The sequence below is a fragment of the Scardinius erythrophthalmus genome, assembly GCF_964197995.2.
Source record: "Scardinius erythrophthalmus genome assembly, chromosome: 7".
Taxonomy (NCBI): Eukaryota; Metazoa; Chordata; class Actinopteri; order Cypriniformes; family Leuciscidae; genus Scardinius; species Scardinius erythrophthalmus.
In genome coordinates this window covers 10,382,072-10,398,851 of record NC_138227.1, presented here as the reverse complement: position 1 = coordinate 10,398,851, position 16,780 = coordinate 10,382,072, and the positions used below count along the sequence as shown (strand labels likewise).

Below are 16,780 nucleotides of genomic sequence, written 5' to 3'. Positions count from 1 at the left end.
GCAATAATTTAGCCCAAGTTCCCTGGCTCTTGCCTTCAAGATTACAAGATCTCTGAATGTATGACATGCAAGCACTAATATTAAGAGAATCGCCCTGTGACTTGTGTCCCTTACACTTTCTTTCTATTTGCTTTGGGCAAAAAACGAAAAAAAAAAAAAAAAAAAAACGAGTAACCTGAATGAGTCATTCTGTGTAATGGGAGAAAATAGATACCTAATGCTAAAATATTATCATGTCCAATGAAACCATGTAGTTTCAAAAGTAATTGACAACCATGTCCACAATTTTGTCAAGTATATGTTCCTGGATAAACATCTTTTGCTTTTCTTATTTTAAAATTGCAGGCAACAAATCACTTCACTTTCCCAGAAGTCAAATCAAAGATTATCAGTGGTCAAAACTCCCATCATCACCTCAGGTGTGGATTTATCATCGAAAGATCAAGTTCTGTCACCAGGGATCTCGCATCTGGTTCTGATAAGAGTGAAAGTTGTGCTCATCTGGAGAAACAATATCTCTTTAATCCCTTCTTCCATAAATAGGGAGAAGATATACACACATTTAAACAGCGAGAAAGCTAAAAAAGTCCCTAGACATCCAGCTTTCATGCATTGATGATTCGTTTGATGGTGAACTCTCTCGTCGATTGGAGTTTTTGGCTGGAACTTCAAAAGCATACAGCCAAGTAACTTTTTGGCAAGCGGAAAACACCCCATGAAATCAAAATTTATGTTTTGTTGCTTTTAGACCATGTCTGTTAGCTTTGAGCTCATCTGGTATGTCATCATACTCCTAAAAGTTGACAAAATTAGCTTTTCGCAGATATGCACATTTAAAAGTTAGTCATTCTCTTCTACTGATGACTCATCCTGCACTACACAGATTTTTGTCCAATCAAATGCTCTCTAGAGAGAGAAAGCCCCACCCCTAATCCCACTTCACTACTTAAAAATAAATAAATAAATAAATAAATAAATTCCTTCCATGTGTTTCGCCCAAACTTCAGAAGGAAATATGTCAGCACAAGAGTGAGCACCATTACCATATTCACTATCATCAAGTATCATCAAGAAACCACACAAATATGAGTGGAAGGCGGATCGCAATTGGAAAAGTCATAATTTTCCTAGACTCTGCTATCTAGGCAGCACACAATCAATATGTTTGCATTTGAGCAGCGGCGTATGCATGAGAGTTGTAAATACACACAAATATTTTCTTTCATTGACCATGCATTAATGGAAATGATATTTCTGCCTAATAAAACAGCATTTAACGACCACAGAGACAAAAGCACCATTTAGGACTAACCCAAACAACACATTTAAACCACCACGGCAGCACTTCCTGCTTTCTGAGAGGATACAATAAAAAAATAAATAAATAAAAAAAACAGTAATTAGGCCCAACCAAACTATTAGTCCAAAGAATAATCAATACCAAAGCTGGCGGGTTTTGCTTTCTTCGTCTTTTGAACTTCACAGTTGTATTTTATTCTTGAAAAACATTCAACATTTGACACCTTTCTAGCGTCTGGTGGTTTATTTAGCTTTTTTTATTATGCATTTTATTCATAATATCCCATTTTAAAATCAAAACTGGAGAAAAGCCAGACAAAACATCATGTAAATGTGGTTTTCTTGTCAGGTTGCATTTTGCAAGTTGCTTTTTATTTGCTAGTTTTCATCCATTTTGTTGTGCATGTAAATGCACATGTTGATGATTCTAATGTAATTAATGAAATAATATAAAAAATATTATATAGAGATAGCTGTACAAATCTCATCCAGTGAGTTGAAGACATAAACAGCTTAATCTACAGTAGAGACAGGGCCTACGTTCTCTTCTCAGTCACCGTCCGCTGCCTGTCTTTCCTCACCTTCTTCATTCACCTTCTCTTGTTTCCCTGTCTTTTTTCTTTTTGGGAGCGAGAGGGACTGCTCTCTGCAATTCTCCGCCTTGCTGAAAGGCGCCATCTGTTCTCCTGCTCAGTGGCGGCACACGACACGAGGGACCAGATTGAAGCCTGGAGATTGGAATCAAAAGAACACTGAATGGGGATTTTTTTTTTTCTCATCCAGGCCCGTAAATCTGACAACTGTTGTTTAGGTTTCACACATGCAGCTGCCGCTACGGAGGCACTTCAGCTGATGCGTCTACGGCTGAATTCAATGAATCCACAAGATCTCTCCTCGACACAATGTTAAGGATGTGTCCCGTTTGTATGTGCCGTAACGTGGCCTCTTGAGACTTATCTCTACTAATGGTGGACAACACTAGATCCTGGCATTGGAAATCTGAAATGTACGACAATAGCCAACAAAACAATCTGGTCCCTCGTGTTGTGTGCACTGGTTATGAAAAACCAATATAGGTGAATCTATCCAAAAGTCTGAAGCCACTAAACATGTTTTTTATTAGTATTATTATTTTTATTTAAAATAAATATATTACTAACTATGACTATTTAAATGTAAACTAAATTAATAAAGTAACATGAATTTCTTGCATTTTGCTGTCAAACATGGGCACTATCTAATAAATCAGCAGTGATACATCATTTAGTGATTTAAACAATTCACAAGCAAAAAAACAACAGCAGAAAGTGTGCATACAATGGCTATTATTCAGTTGTGGCTCATCCAATCGTATTTATAATATATGTGTGATAATATTGACATCAAATTAGCATTACCAAACGGTTATGCAAAAAAAAAAAAGAAAAAAAAAATTTTTAGGTGGCATTTCCAACAAATATTACAACATTGTGTTTGGCTAATCTTAACAATACAACTTAAATTTCTGCATTTGCATCCAACTATCTTACAATATTCTCCAGCCAACATCTTGCACTGGGAAAGACATTCTGAGCTCCGAGCAGCAATGTTCCTACACTGATAAAGCCTTCAGAGTCAGGATTTAAGTCTGAAATCTGGATCCGTCTGATCTTTTCTTGTCTGCTATTGATGTTTACACTCAGCTCGTATGACATGACAAGGCTTGACACTGCCAAATCCCCTTCAAGATATCCCATTCAAACATCCCTGGGGCTCTCTTTGTTCTGAAATACGAAGGGCAGGTTCACGTCTCTTCATCGCTCCGCGTTAACGATATCCTCCGAGCTCGCCGCCAACGTCCTCGTGTCCCTCACCGGCACACGCAAGCTCTTCCGTCCCTGAACCGAGTGAGCATCTCCTCTGAGGTCCCATCTCACAGAGCAAATGGCCTAAAAACCGTCTACTAATCGCCTTCACGCGGAGCTCTCTAGACACCCTCCCACATCAAAGAGGCCAGTTCATGTTAATCAGTTTAAAACACATGTTCCTCAAGCAGTTACTCCGTCAGTAGCCACCAGAACGAACATGGCTAACTCTACACACAACAATGCTAATAACACATTAATTACACGTTAATTAGCACGTGTCCTTTCTGTGCTTGTTCATTCGGTCTGTTCTGCATCAAACATGAGGGTAAAGTAATCAAGAAATCCTTCACAATCCTCTTAAAGACTCAAAAGTTTACTTTTGGTGGTGGAGAGAGCGAGCCAAGCCTGCAAATGTAAGCAGCTCATTAGTGCTGCATGTGGCTAGCCTGCGGCGTGGATGCGCGAGGATGGCACCATACCCGTACCCATGGTGCCTCTGTGCGTTGAGGGCCTGGCCTAATAAAATGCTAAAATACACCCTGCAGAAAGATGCACACAGTTGATCATGCGGCTCTAAAGCACCACTTCCATAGAAAAGCCGTGCGGAAACGTAAAACTTTTCTCTCAGTGGGGAGTTACGATGAAAGATGAACAGATACACTTTACCAGGGATGGGAAAAGCATTGAGAAGTTGTAGTTAAGTAAAAGTACAGATACGATGTCAGTGTTACGGAGTACTTAAACGTTTATAAAAAAAAAAAAAAAAAAAAAGGCATAACATTGCTAGAGTGAAGGTAAAAAAAGTATCCACGATTAATTATTTATAAGTAAAAAGGTAAACACTTAACTTTTTAAAGCAATGGTGAGATTTTCTCACTTTTTGTAGTTTTGATGCAAGAAACCTGTCAAAATTCAATATGGCATTGCAAGACTCGAAATACAGCAGGTGTTAAACTGCAAAACACTGAAATCTGTTACCTGGATATTTTCAGCTAAAATTAACAGCGAATGAGTTTACAGTGGTTTGACTTTTGAATATAATGAGTTTCAGACTAAAAAACAGGATTGATAATGAATAATGATAATGAAATGTTCACACTTTAGAAAAGTTCAAGACATTTGTGATATACTGAAGAAAGTAATGCAGGTTTAGAACGACAGTGACAGTGCATTTCTTTGGTAAATTATAGTATTAATTTTCTGAAATTCTTCCTTATTAGGATATATACCGTAAAATACATTGTTTAAACAAAAGTTTGCCACATCGTGATAAAAAGGATAAAACATTTTTTAATAATTGAGAAAAGACAGAAAAGACAAATGACACCTTTAAACATTCTAATGGAATACAAAGTATTTTTTCCCTTGTAATTGCGTAAAAGTACAAGTTTTCAGTTTGTGTTCTGTGGCACAGTGGTTTTCAGCCGGCTCTGGACACCCAACACGAACAAAAGTGAACAAAAATGTCCTTGAAATTCAAACACTGAAATGTATCAATATTAGCATGAATGGCAAAGACCCAACAACAGAAAAGTATTCAAATGACATAGGTTGAACAAGGATGGGCTCCAAATGTCTCTCAAATCCTGATGGTTTTATGCTCTAGGCCAGTAAATTCACAGCAAAAAACAAATTGCGATTGGCGCAAATCATGTTTATGTACTTTTGCTCAGTTTTTAAGGATGAGGGGATATCAGGTAACCTGTCAATGTTGGCATCTGGCTATTTCGGCTAGCTTTCACCAAGTCACAGAATAATCTGGGTCAAAATACTGTAGAAGTTAACATCAACAACAAAATATGTTTTCTCTAACTATCTCGCCTAATTGTTTTACTATCCTTACTATGCTCAATTATATATATATATATAGGAAGTTGCATTCATCATTGTTTCTTTCCTGTTTCTGATAAGAACAGACTTGTGACCAACACCTCAAAGGGTGTCCAGGACCACCAACTGTTATACACACTTCAAAATCTCCCTGTGCAAATCCACAGATGTTTGTTTTTTTCTTCTTTGTAAGCAGCAGGCCTTATGGCGCTACGGCTAAATGCTAATTTTGCAATATCCTGACGTTTTAAGACTGCATTTCTCTCTAAAGCTCAGTACAAGTCCAATCTCTGCCAGCTCGAGCTGTTGCCATGGTTTACGATTAGCTAGGGATGAAGTATTGATCCATTCTCTGCACATTTGCTGAGACCACCATCCAAGAAAAATGCGAAAATGTACTCAAACTGCATGAAAGCAAAGAACGCGCATAATAGAATTCATACGCAATGGCACATTACCAGCGTTATCACGGAGAACTATTGCATATAAATGATTGATACGAATTGTTTTGCCATTAATGGAATGGGGTAATGAACCATTTCTGTGACTATTCCTGTCTCAAACATAACACAAATCAGTCACAAAACAAATCTGTGTGAAATAAATGCATGAAATGCGAGGGGATGAGAAAGACCCCCCTGCTGCGTTAGTTTACACAGTACGTGGGTTGCTAATGGTCTAAAAATCAAATGCACAAAAGAGGGATAACATAACAAACAGGATCTCCATTAGATTCTGAGTGACATATCTCTGGCGCAAAGCCTTCATTTAGCAATAAGCCCCAACCTCACCTGCTTGGAAATGGATACTTCAGCGTTCAGCCAATAAGTCAAAATCATGGTTAAAATAAAAAATAATACATATCACATCATATATTATTACAGTAACGACACAGCCTCTACAGACTAATTTATTGGAGAGCCACAGCCCACATTCTCATTTGTTGTCCCTTTTCTAAACCAGAAAGGCCTGTATTTGATTTATGGGCTGTTCCTGTTGGGTCCTCTCTTGGACCTAGTAATGAGAAGTAAAGCAACAGCTCATTACAGATACTTCGACCGGCAAACTTTTGCACTGATGAGGTTCGGCTGAGGCCTTGTTTTCCAGTCAGCACAAATCCTGACTGGATGGAAAGCCCCAAGCCCGAATCGGACAGTTGTTATTATGGCATGAACTTTACAAAACCATTCTCTAACATCTCCTGCAGTGTTGTTTTCACAGTCCTTCATGAGGACTTACAAGTTTCAACAACCCGATCTCATCCAAAATACGCAATCATTTGTACGGAATGGCAAATTCATTAGAAATCATACAAGTTGGGTTGCATAAAAACGTGAAATGCAACTTTTTCAACAAAAAAAATGGAAAACTTTTTTTGCCGGTCGATTTGCATGATACCGGCGTTTTGTGGGCTTGAAAACTTAAAACCTTTAAAAACAGATTTCAAAGTGCAAGTTTTTGAAAACAATACTCTTTTTATCTCAGTGTAATCTACAAATGTGAATTTGTGAAAACGGTGACATGATGTGTATGATTATTACATGTTCAGTCTACAGGTGAGTAGTGTTTTTTCTATAGTGATATCGCCAACTACAAGCCTGGTAGCAGAATACAGCGTTTTTAGACGTTTTCACGGATCCGTGTGAACGTGGATCGTTTTGAACGCAAAAAAAAAATGCAAAGGAAAACATTTGACTCTACACTGTAAAAAAATGTTTGAATTTGTAAATAAAGATCATCAAATTTCTAAATTCAATGTTACTTGTCATTCCTAATTGTTTGCGAAATCTACTAGCAATTTCTGAGTAAAACATTTTTCCACATCAATTGTTTTTTTCAGTATAGTAGGGAAAAAAAAATATGTTTTCATACAATCAAAATCGTACAGTTTTCCCACTTCATACAAATTCGTAAAGTTCCCCTGTTGTGAAAATCAAGTTTTTAATGTTGTCTATGTGGTGTTTTTAATGTGCTTTAAGACAAACCATGTACATATTCAGAAGTCAACACCATTCCTGAGTATTTTCTCTTTAAAACTGCAGTGATCTAAAAAATGCGGTATAAATATGTAATTTTGGTGATCAAAGATGAGTTTTAAGGGATACAATTATTGACTACAGGGGGACTTTTAAAGTTTTGATAAGAGTGTGTTGATATTGTAAAGAATTTAGAGTTTCCCAATGGTGTGAACAACTTTGTTTGGTCGTTCATTTGCACGTTATGCACCGTTACGACACTTCTGGCTTCCCGAAGCGATGACAAAGAACAAAAAAGCCAAAACATGCAGGTTTCCATTGCTATAGTTCAGACTGCTCTTTCACTCCCACCCTCTGTGAATATGGTCTGTATGGGGTCAAACCTGTAAAAAAAGCAAGCCATCCATACAGCAGCGATAAGGCTGCCGGTGAGATGGTGACAGCAGTGCTTTGTGAGCACCTCTGAGGGAAAGAAAAGGCTAAATTCACGCCAAAACCCTCCTGAATGACACCAGGTAGGCAGTGGCATTTCGGAGCTGCTTTTTAGTGGGCAACAGACTCAAGGTTGTTCTGTAACAGAAACTACTTTTGACAACACATGTTCAGGATGGAACTAAGGGCGTTTTCACACTTGGTTCGATTGCCTGTTCCGAACCCGAGTTCGACTGCTCCCCCCTCCCCCTGCCCCCGATGGACTGTGTTCACATTATATTATTTGTATCCGTACCGCGGTACGCTTGCGTCATCAAGCTGCAGCTGGCGCGTAATCGTGTTGCTTGGTAACCGCTATGAATGAAAAGGCGTCATCTTGAAAGTGTGCGACTGACGACTGTCCTGTCGACCACATAATACGTCATCAATAGCGGTTCACTTCCGCGATTTGGTACGATTGCGTTCATATCAACAGCGAACCGTATTGGAGTTCACATGAACCGTACCCCAGACCACCCTTTTTAAGCGTACTCGAGTACGGTTCGCGGGTGCGCACCCGAGTTCGGAAGACAGCCTTCACATCATCCAAACAAACCGAACTCTGACGTCATCCGAAACCTGGTGCGCACCAAAAGTGCTAGTGTGAAAACGCCCTTAATGACTCCCTTTTCAGACTCATTATGAGCTTTAATTCAGTGATAATGAGAATGGTCCATGACAGAGTCGGTTAACGTCAAGAGCATCAGCCTAGCTTTAAATAGCTTGTCGAGTACGGTCTTTTACAGCAACGACGTTTACAGTTAACGTCCCCGGGCAGCTATTTTTCAGTCGTTTTTAGTCACCATGAAATCAAAACAATGTTTGTTTTATGTTGAATAATGCCGGATTTATTTTTATAAATGATTTATCTTTGCACTTAAACCGCAAATCTCTTCTCTGATGTGTTTACTGGCGTGAGGGCGGGGCAACCTGTCACTCACATGAAATCGACCAATAGCAAACCACAACCATCCAATCAATTCCACATGGACAAAATGAAGTCCCGCCCTACATTTCTTCCTGTTCGAGAAGCTCGTTTCTCTCAGATATTGGCCTATGTCACAATATGTACGAAAAAAGAAAAGCAAATTCAAATGACCAGTATACTGGTTTGATACAAATAAATAGTTGTATGATTACGGTTGGTTCTTTAGCTTACATAGGTTGGTTTGTGCAATTTAGAGCAATAGTTGTCAACTGGCTCTTTTTGCTAAACACAGAACTTTGTTTCTGCCATTTTACTATTCTACATTTCAAACATTAATTTTCCTATTAGTGGCTAGTATCCTTTTTTCTGTCTGTTCAACGTAACTTAAATATTACATGCAGAGTCATTAGCTGATAGATCAATATAATATATGTCCATCAGCTGTCATGTCACTGTCTATAAAATTACTACTGAAAAAAAAAAGATTTTGAATGCAATTTAGTGGAACATATTGGACAGTCATTGCTGACAATGCTATCTTCTGATTATTCATGAGGTTGCATGCTAATCATATTAACTCTGACAATCATTTTTCTCTAACAGCAGAGAGGCAGAAACTAATACATTGGTTTTCATTATTACTGTTGCTGAAAGGCACTTCATCATTAACATTCATTCATGGGAGACGGGGAAGCAAATCTAATAAAGCTTGTGTTTCTCTTCCTTTGTTTACTTTTTTAAAAACATAGTTATTTATTCCTAGAGTTGATAATTGCTACAATTTCCTTCTCGAATATAGGCTCTGTGGCAGAAGGTCTAAAGTTTCTTCTAGAGTTTTGAGTCTGGACATTTGATTAGCCTGTTTTGACATTAGGAATTTCAAGTTTTTTCTTCTTTTTTTCTATTTGAAGATTATATTAAAACTTGAAGTCTAGAGGGGGAAAAATAGGAAACCTTATTATTATCATTAGCCTGTTCAACTGCCTTTTTTTGGGGGGGATTTTGTATGTTTGTTTGTTTTCCCTTTGTAGGTCCAAACTTTGAATCTTACAATTTGAGATTCATAAAATATAAATACATATAAATAATTTAATATTTAAAATAAGACCATTTAAATCACAACAAAGACATTGGTTAGCCTACTATGGTCAATTTTCATTAGGATGTTCTTGTACTTGCCTAGCTTTGTTAATAATGATAAGGCTTTGTGAATCCCAAAAATTGCTTCACAATTGATGGATTTCCTCTTAGATTTTCCCAAGATTTAATCCTCCTCCTCTTCTTGCTATATTAAGGGGAGACACCCCAGGTGAACAGGGTAAACTTCCCCAGTTGATTACTGACATTAAGACAGATATCTTTTGTATTATAAGTTTTTAGAATATTTGTTTAAATATGCAAATTAGGTATTATCTCATTAAATATGCACTAATTTAGCCCCACCTGATTATATACTATAATCAGTATATGTTTTCAGAAGAGAAATCTGAACATTGGATAAAGCCAGATTCAAAATTATTGTTTCATTTTGTTGACACATTAGAGTCAAAGGTTTTTACAGAGTGGATTTTTGATATCTATTTTTATCACTCCATTAATCAGAAAAAAAAACTGTCAACACAGCTATAAAAAAATCATTTTCGGCCCGTTTTTTTAGGTTTAAAATGTATAAATCAGAATTAGAATGATATATGAACAAACCCCTCAGTAGAAACCTTAAGAATATAGATAGGAATACAACTGGAAAGTTTGGTGTATGTAAGTGCTGCTGAAGTGGAGATTTCTGGCTCAGAGTATGAGACTTTTTTTTTTTTTTTTGAGAAAACGGCCTTTAAAGATTTGTATTGTAACAATTCATACTTTTTTTAGTGGAAGCAACTATTTACAGACACAATATCTTATCAAATCATTAGCAACAACAATACAAACCACCTAAAACACATAAAAACGTATAACACAGCATTTATGGCCTTCAACTGGACAGAACCCCAGTAAAAAAGAGTCAAAAACACAATCACGTTGTCAGAAATTGACATCAGCCAATGAGATTTCACTTTTAGAGTTAAATGTCCCATTGTACTTTCACGATTGGTTGCTGATAAAAAAGGAAATTAGCATATTTGGATCCGACAAAAGAGCTTTCCAACGGTATATGTGATGACAGGGTGCAGACATCGATCGCGGATTCAGAACGCAACTTTTGTTGAATTTAGGAGAAATTTACAGATGCAGATAGACAAAGTGTAGTAAAATAAAGACCTAAATGTGTATTTTGGAGTCTGAAAGAAGACATGTTATTGAAGACAAATAGCCCAAAATCTCAAAATTAACCAGTGAAAAAAAAACAAAATGTCTTTGCCTGCCGTGTCTCCCCTTAAGAACTTTTGTCATGATGACAGTGTCTCATTTAACTTGCTCTCTGGGGTTTTAGGATGGTATGCATGTACAATAAGTGACATACAATGCAGTTAACTGGATTGAATTGCATGTGCTTGTATATATAATGTTCTCTTTCAGCCAAACAAGCCAAGACGAAACGCCAAGCTTAATATCATAGAAGAAATGCAATTCATTTAATTGAAATTAGAGTGTCATGTAATGCAATTTCTGGCTTGTTTTCAATTGTGTGCAGTAATGCGTAGAAATGAAACATTGTCTTCAGTTAAAGCCACAGTAATGCTTAAGGCAAAGCCCGTTTAATAACTCTAGCTAAGCTGAGAAGCCAAAATGTGATGTAGATAAAATAAACCCCCTTACACTTTATTACTCGTGGCTTTTATGTGTTTTTCCAGATCTGTTATTCTACTCTGGGGTCTGACTCATACTTCATATCATATTTTTGCACAGCGCTTCATGTACGAGGGTCGATGACACACATTTTGATGTCAGTCAGATAAGCGTTAATTACAGTAATTTGAGCATGCATAATAAATCTGTCATTTTGATACGCAGAAACCCATTACACAGATTTCCAGCTAAAGGTAGGAGGAACATTTGTTGAAAAAAAAAAAAAAATCCTTGATATAAAATTTCAGGCCAAGACATTTGGATCTGAATGGACTGAATTCTAAGAAAAAACTAAATAAAGAGATGTGTAACGTGCAAATGCACGCATCCCAGTGGATTATTTAGCAACTAGCAATAAAAACGCATTAGACTAATGTGAGAGAATGTGGCATTTTGGCTTTATGATTCAGCAAACTGCTGTGGTTTGTGATTAGCGGCAGTGGTCCCAGAACTCAGGACGCTCTCGGGGCTCTGATCGAAACGTTAGTGAAAGCCGTCTGCACTGTCAAAACCTAACGCTTATGGAGCGCAGCAGATAACAGGCCCGCATTGTCCACCAGGGTCTTTAGAGTCTCAGAATGAGCTGTCAAATGAGGCAGCACTAACTCTGCTAATCCGCCATCTGAGGAAAATCCTCAGTCAAAAGGAGTAAACAAATAAATAAAAACATTAAAAAAAGCACCACGAGTGCGATTAATCGAGTCGAAAGTCGCCGGCACTCTGGTGTCCGCTTTGAAGTAATGTTTGCGCTCTCAGGCAAGCGTGACCACTTTTTAGCACTCGTCAACAGTCAGCGCGGGAATCAGCACAAAACAAAACCGCTGGATTCTAGCGGCGCACACTTTTTTCTCCTCTCTTTTTCAACACACAGAACAACCGTTAAGATGTGGATGGCTACATGAAAGAAGAAATGTTTTGCAGTTAATTATAACAAAGATTACTACAAAGAGATGTGTGCTTTGGTGCGATAGCTGCGATGCCATTTCATTCAGAGCAACAAAAAAACGCTCCTCAAATGAGAAAGACATTGATAACATATTGTTCAAAGCAAAAATGCAGCTGCAGTCCTAATGTCTAAAAATAAAACTAGATTGTTGTTTAGTTTTTTGTTTTTGGTGGAGTGGCGCTTGCTGTCCAAAAATAGCCTTATAGTGATAATAGTAGGTTGTTGTCACCGGTAAAAAAAAAAAAAAAAAAAAAAAAAAAAAACCCTAAAATGTTGCTGGTCACCCAAGACTGGTCTGTTTGCTGGTTTTAGAATGGTTTTGATGACTTTTCAGCTAGTCAGGCTGGAAGACCAGCTGGCCCACAAGCTAAACAAACTGAAGACCAGCTTGGCCAAGATGAGAGACGAGCTAAGACCAGCTAAACCAGCAAAAACCATCTTAAAGTCCCTTTTTTTTTTTTTTTGGTCAGTGCATGGAAGCTGCTAAGGTGTCTTAGCATGTTGCTGTGCAAGTGCAAAGGCTAGGGAGCTTTGGCTTGGTTTCTAGGGATGCTAGATGGGTGCTTACTGACCAAGTCAAAGAAACCCAATGCAAAATCTTAATAGGATTTTCCCATTTTAGCATCTGATCAAAAAGTAAAAGCAGTTCTCTCATCAATAATTTGAAATATGATTCATATCCAGAGTGTGAATGGTGCAGGACTAGTTAACAGTGTTGGTTGTAATGCATTACTAAGTAATTAGTTACCATAATTTAATAACTTTTTTAAATTATAGAAAAAGATCTACAGGGTGGGCCATTTATATGGATACACCGTAATAACATGGGAATGGTTGGTGATATTAAAGTCCTGTTTGTGGCACATTAGTATATGTCATGGTCACCACCCATCTTGAGGAGTTTGCCCCCTCACATATACTAATGTGCCACAAACAGGACTTAAATATCACCAACCATTCCCATGTTATTACGGTGTATCCATATAAATGGCCCACCCTGTATATAAAACAACAGTGGACTGATAATAATAATAATTAATGAAAATGAATAGATTTTATTATTATAATTAATATGTGACCCTGGACCACAAAACCAGTCACATGGGTACATTTTTTGACATTGAGATGTATTCATCGTCTAGAAGCTGAATAAATAAGCTTTCCATTGATGTATGGTTTGTAAGGATTGGACAGTATTTGGTCGAGATACAACTATTTTAATATATAAATCTGGAATCTGAGGGTGCAAAATAATCAAAACGGTGAGAAAATGGCCTTTAAAGTTGTCCATTTATGTTCTGCGACTGTGCTGCATTCACTCACAAAAATAAATGTTTTATACATTAATGGTAGGAACTTTATAAAATGTCTTCATGGAACATGATCTTTACTTAATAGCCTAATGATTTTTGGCATAAAAGAAAAATCGATAATTTTGACCCATACAATGAATTGTTGGCTATTGCCACAAATATACCCATGCGACTTATTACTGGTTTTGTGATCCAGGGTCACATATTAATATTACTATTAATATCTTAAAACTATTTTATTTATTATATGTAATATTTATTTTAATATTATTTATTATATTTTTTTTTTCTCTCAGTAACTATTATTTTTATTCAACAACATACAATTCTTGAAAGTTCTGTAATCACAAATATATTGTTAAATTTAACTTTATCGACACTCCCAGCTTCTGTTAAAACAATATTATAATTAATATTTCATATATTATATTTCAAAGTTTGCATTTCAATGGAAGATCCTTAGCTGTTATTAAAACAAAAGGTCAGGACTAAAAACGGCATGTTATTGAGTAAGACTGCAAACCATTTGCCGCCCCAGTACTAACATGAAATATGTATTCATATTAAATCTGGAATTTAAATCAGTTCACAAGTGCAAAAAATAGGATGCAATTTATTAACAGTTGCATTTGCACCTGGCATATGCTCATGAAGTCATGGTCAAAAGTTTGCAAACACTTTGTTTGGGTTCCAATAAATATTCTCACTTTCAATTATTTGTCTTTCACACTACAAATTTCATAAAGGTGTTAGCATGTGAATTGCTTCAGTTAAAAACACTCTACAACTAAAACACATAATTACACTATTTAAAAAACAAAAGTTGTGATCTCAATAGCCCACAAAATAGTATCAAGTTCAACCTTAGACAGGTTATTAACATGACCAGCGTTATTTTAGTTTCATTTATAAACTATAAAAGTTCACTTTTATCTTTATATTTTCATAAGGTTTAGTTTAGTAATTTTGTTTTTTTGCTGGTCATATTTTTTCTTTCTTTCTTTCTTTCTTTCTTTCTTTCTTTCTTTCTTTCTTTCTTTCTTTCTTTCTTTCTTTCTTTCTATTGTTTTAGTTTTAATAATGTTATGTTAGTACTTCAACTTAGTTATTTTATTTGGGTTAGTTGCTAATGCGAGACTTCTAAGCTATTTCAATGGATTATTATTATTTTTTTTTTCAATTGCTTTAGTTTTAACAAAAACAACACTGCAAACACAGTTGCATTATGTCTAAGATAAGAGAAAAAAAAGGATAATAAGATGATTGGAAATCTTGTAATAGCCTTTTCTTAGGATTCAAAGCATCTTTTTGTCTGTTCGCTGTTCAAGGTCAGGTTCTGTAACCTCATCTCTGAGACTGCTATTTCACACCATTGTGCACCGTGCTGAAGCCCTCCTGTAAGTGAGGAAATGTCTCATCTGATATCAGCCTGATTTAACTTCACTCTGTGGGTTGATAATATGGTGGCAGTGCTCAGGGAGAACAGTTCAAAAGACAAGTGCAGGTGAGGGAGATATAATGCTCCGAATATGAAGCCTGCTCGTGCTCCCCTTGGGGTCGCCGGAACCGAGGTGCGCCATTAATTTCACCAAACTAAGTGGTTGAAAGAAACTGACTCGCAGATCATCTTTTGAAGTTTAATTCATATGCAAGCGAAAGACATGCAAGTCCAAGTGGATGAGCAGTTTACTCAGTAATTAGTCTGTGCATTTCTTTTGGTTGTGAACATGAGTTTGTTACATTGACATGATAATCAACTTTAAGCACATTGAAAAACGTGCCTCTACCAAAACTCCAAAAAACGTGCCTTTACTGTACATGCAATCCACTGCAGTTTCCAGCTGAAATGAACATCAGAGGCAGTAAAACACCAACAATGTTCATTCCTTTTCACAAAAATTATGACTACTTTGTTGACTTATTTTTGTGCAGCTCCTTGCGCAATACAATCATAAAGCATAAGAAAATGCTTTTAATAATAAGGAAAAATACGAAAATTTATTAGGCTTATAAAGCATAAGAAAAACATCCGATCATAGCAACGTGGTTGTTTGCACAAGCTCTACAATTCGGTGCTCTAAAGTCACGTCACGTTTATTTACACAGCACTTTATACAACAGATTGCTTAAAATCAAGCAGCTTTACCGTATTAAACATGAAATACAGTGTTTGTGTCTTGTTTCATCAGAAGTACAACTTGATTTTCTACTATAAGCAGCTCTACAGTGTGTTCATGTTTTCACTGACGGACGTCTTACCTCGAGAGACAGAACAGGAGAAATGAACGAGAAAAGATTTCCACACACACCTACCTATTACGTAATCGCCACGGACCAATGGGAGTACAAAGGCGAATTTTTTCGGGAAGTTTGCTTTGGCAAGCTGTTTCAAACTCCCAAAACATTTGGATGCAACTCCAAACGTTTTGGTCTGATTTTGTTTGAAATGACGTCACATCAGTTCGCTCTTCGATTTCTCTTGAAGTATATCGGGGCCTTAAGAACTTTTTTTTCCCCTCAGGCCGTTAATAAGCGTGTATTCACACCTGCCTTGTTTGGTTCGATTGAATCGAGTTCGTTTCCCCCCTTGGTGCGGATCTTTTGACCAGGTGTGAATACAGCAATCGTACTCGGGTGCGGACCAAACAAGCGAACCGAGACCCAGCTGAAGAGGTGGTCTCGGTACAGTTCCAAACGAACTCTGGTACGGTTCGTTTACGGTGTGAACATGAACCGACCCCAATTGCAGAAAGCACTGCGCCTTTAAGACTTTATATTTGACTGCTCTTATGAGGATACTTAACAAAACGGACATTTTAGCATAATGGTGTGTGTTATTGTTCGTTCAAGCGCGAAAGAGAATTCGATACCGGCGCGCTGTATGTGCACACGATACTGTTGCGCGTGACGCGTCTTTCTGCGCGTCGTGTGTGCATCAGGACATTCACAGACAGAGCGCTCTCTTTTGTCTTACCGCGCTTAAATGGTTTAAAAGCAGGTTCTCCCCGCCCAAACAGTCTTGCAGCACATCGTCGTCTTCTCAAAATCCTAATTCAAAAATCCATCCCATAGATGACATTGTATCAGATGATGCTCATTAGTTTCTTCATATTGCGTTTGTAGAGAATAACACCAAATCAGTAAAAGAACTATTGCATTACGAAATATCTCCAGCCTGTTTTTGCACTTCCTGCTTTTCCCTGCTTGAGAATTCCTGTCCAATGAACGGACGCGACCTTAGCAAACGTGAGGTTTTGTTTACAAATTTTGGTTCACTTGCAAAAAGAGCAGTGTGAAAGTGAACCGTACCAAAAAAAAAAAAAAAAAAAAAAAAAACACATTGTATTTGGTCCGGACCAAAGCCAAGTGAACTATCGGACTTT

At 37.1% G+C, this 16,780-nt stretch overlaps 1 protein-coding gene across 1 annotated transcript in view; it reads right to left on the bottom strand.

Annotated features, from left to right (window-relative positions):
- Positions 1-16,780, bottom strand: part of tenm4 (teneurin transmembrane protein 4) — a gene marked incomplete at its 5' end in the record, with an annotated part of 174,702 nt that overhangs the window by 146,349 nt on the left and 11,573 nt on the right. The gene's annotated exons all lie outside the window — the stretch shown is intronic.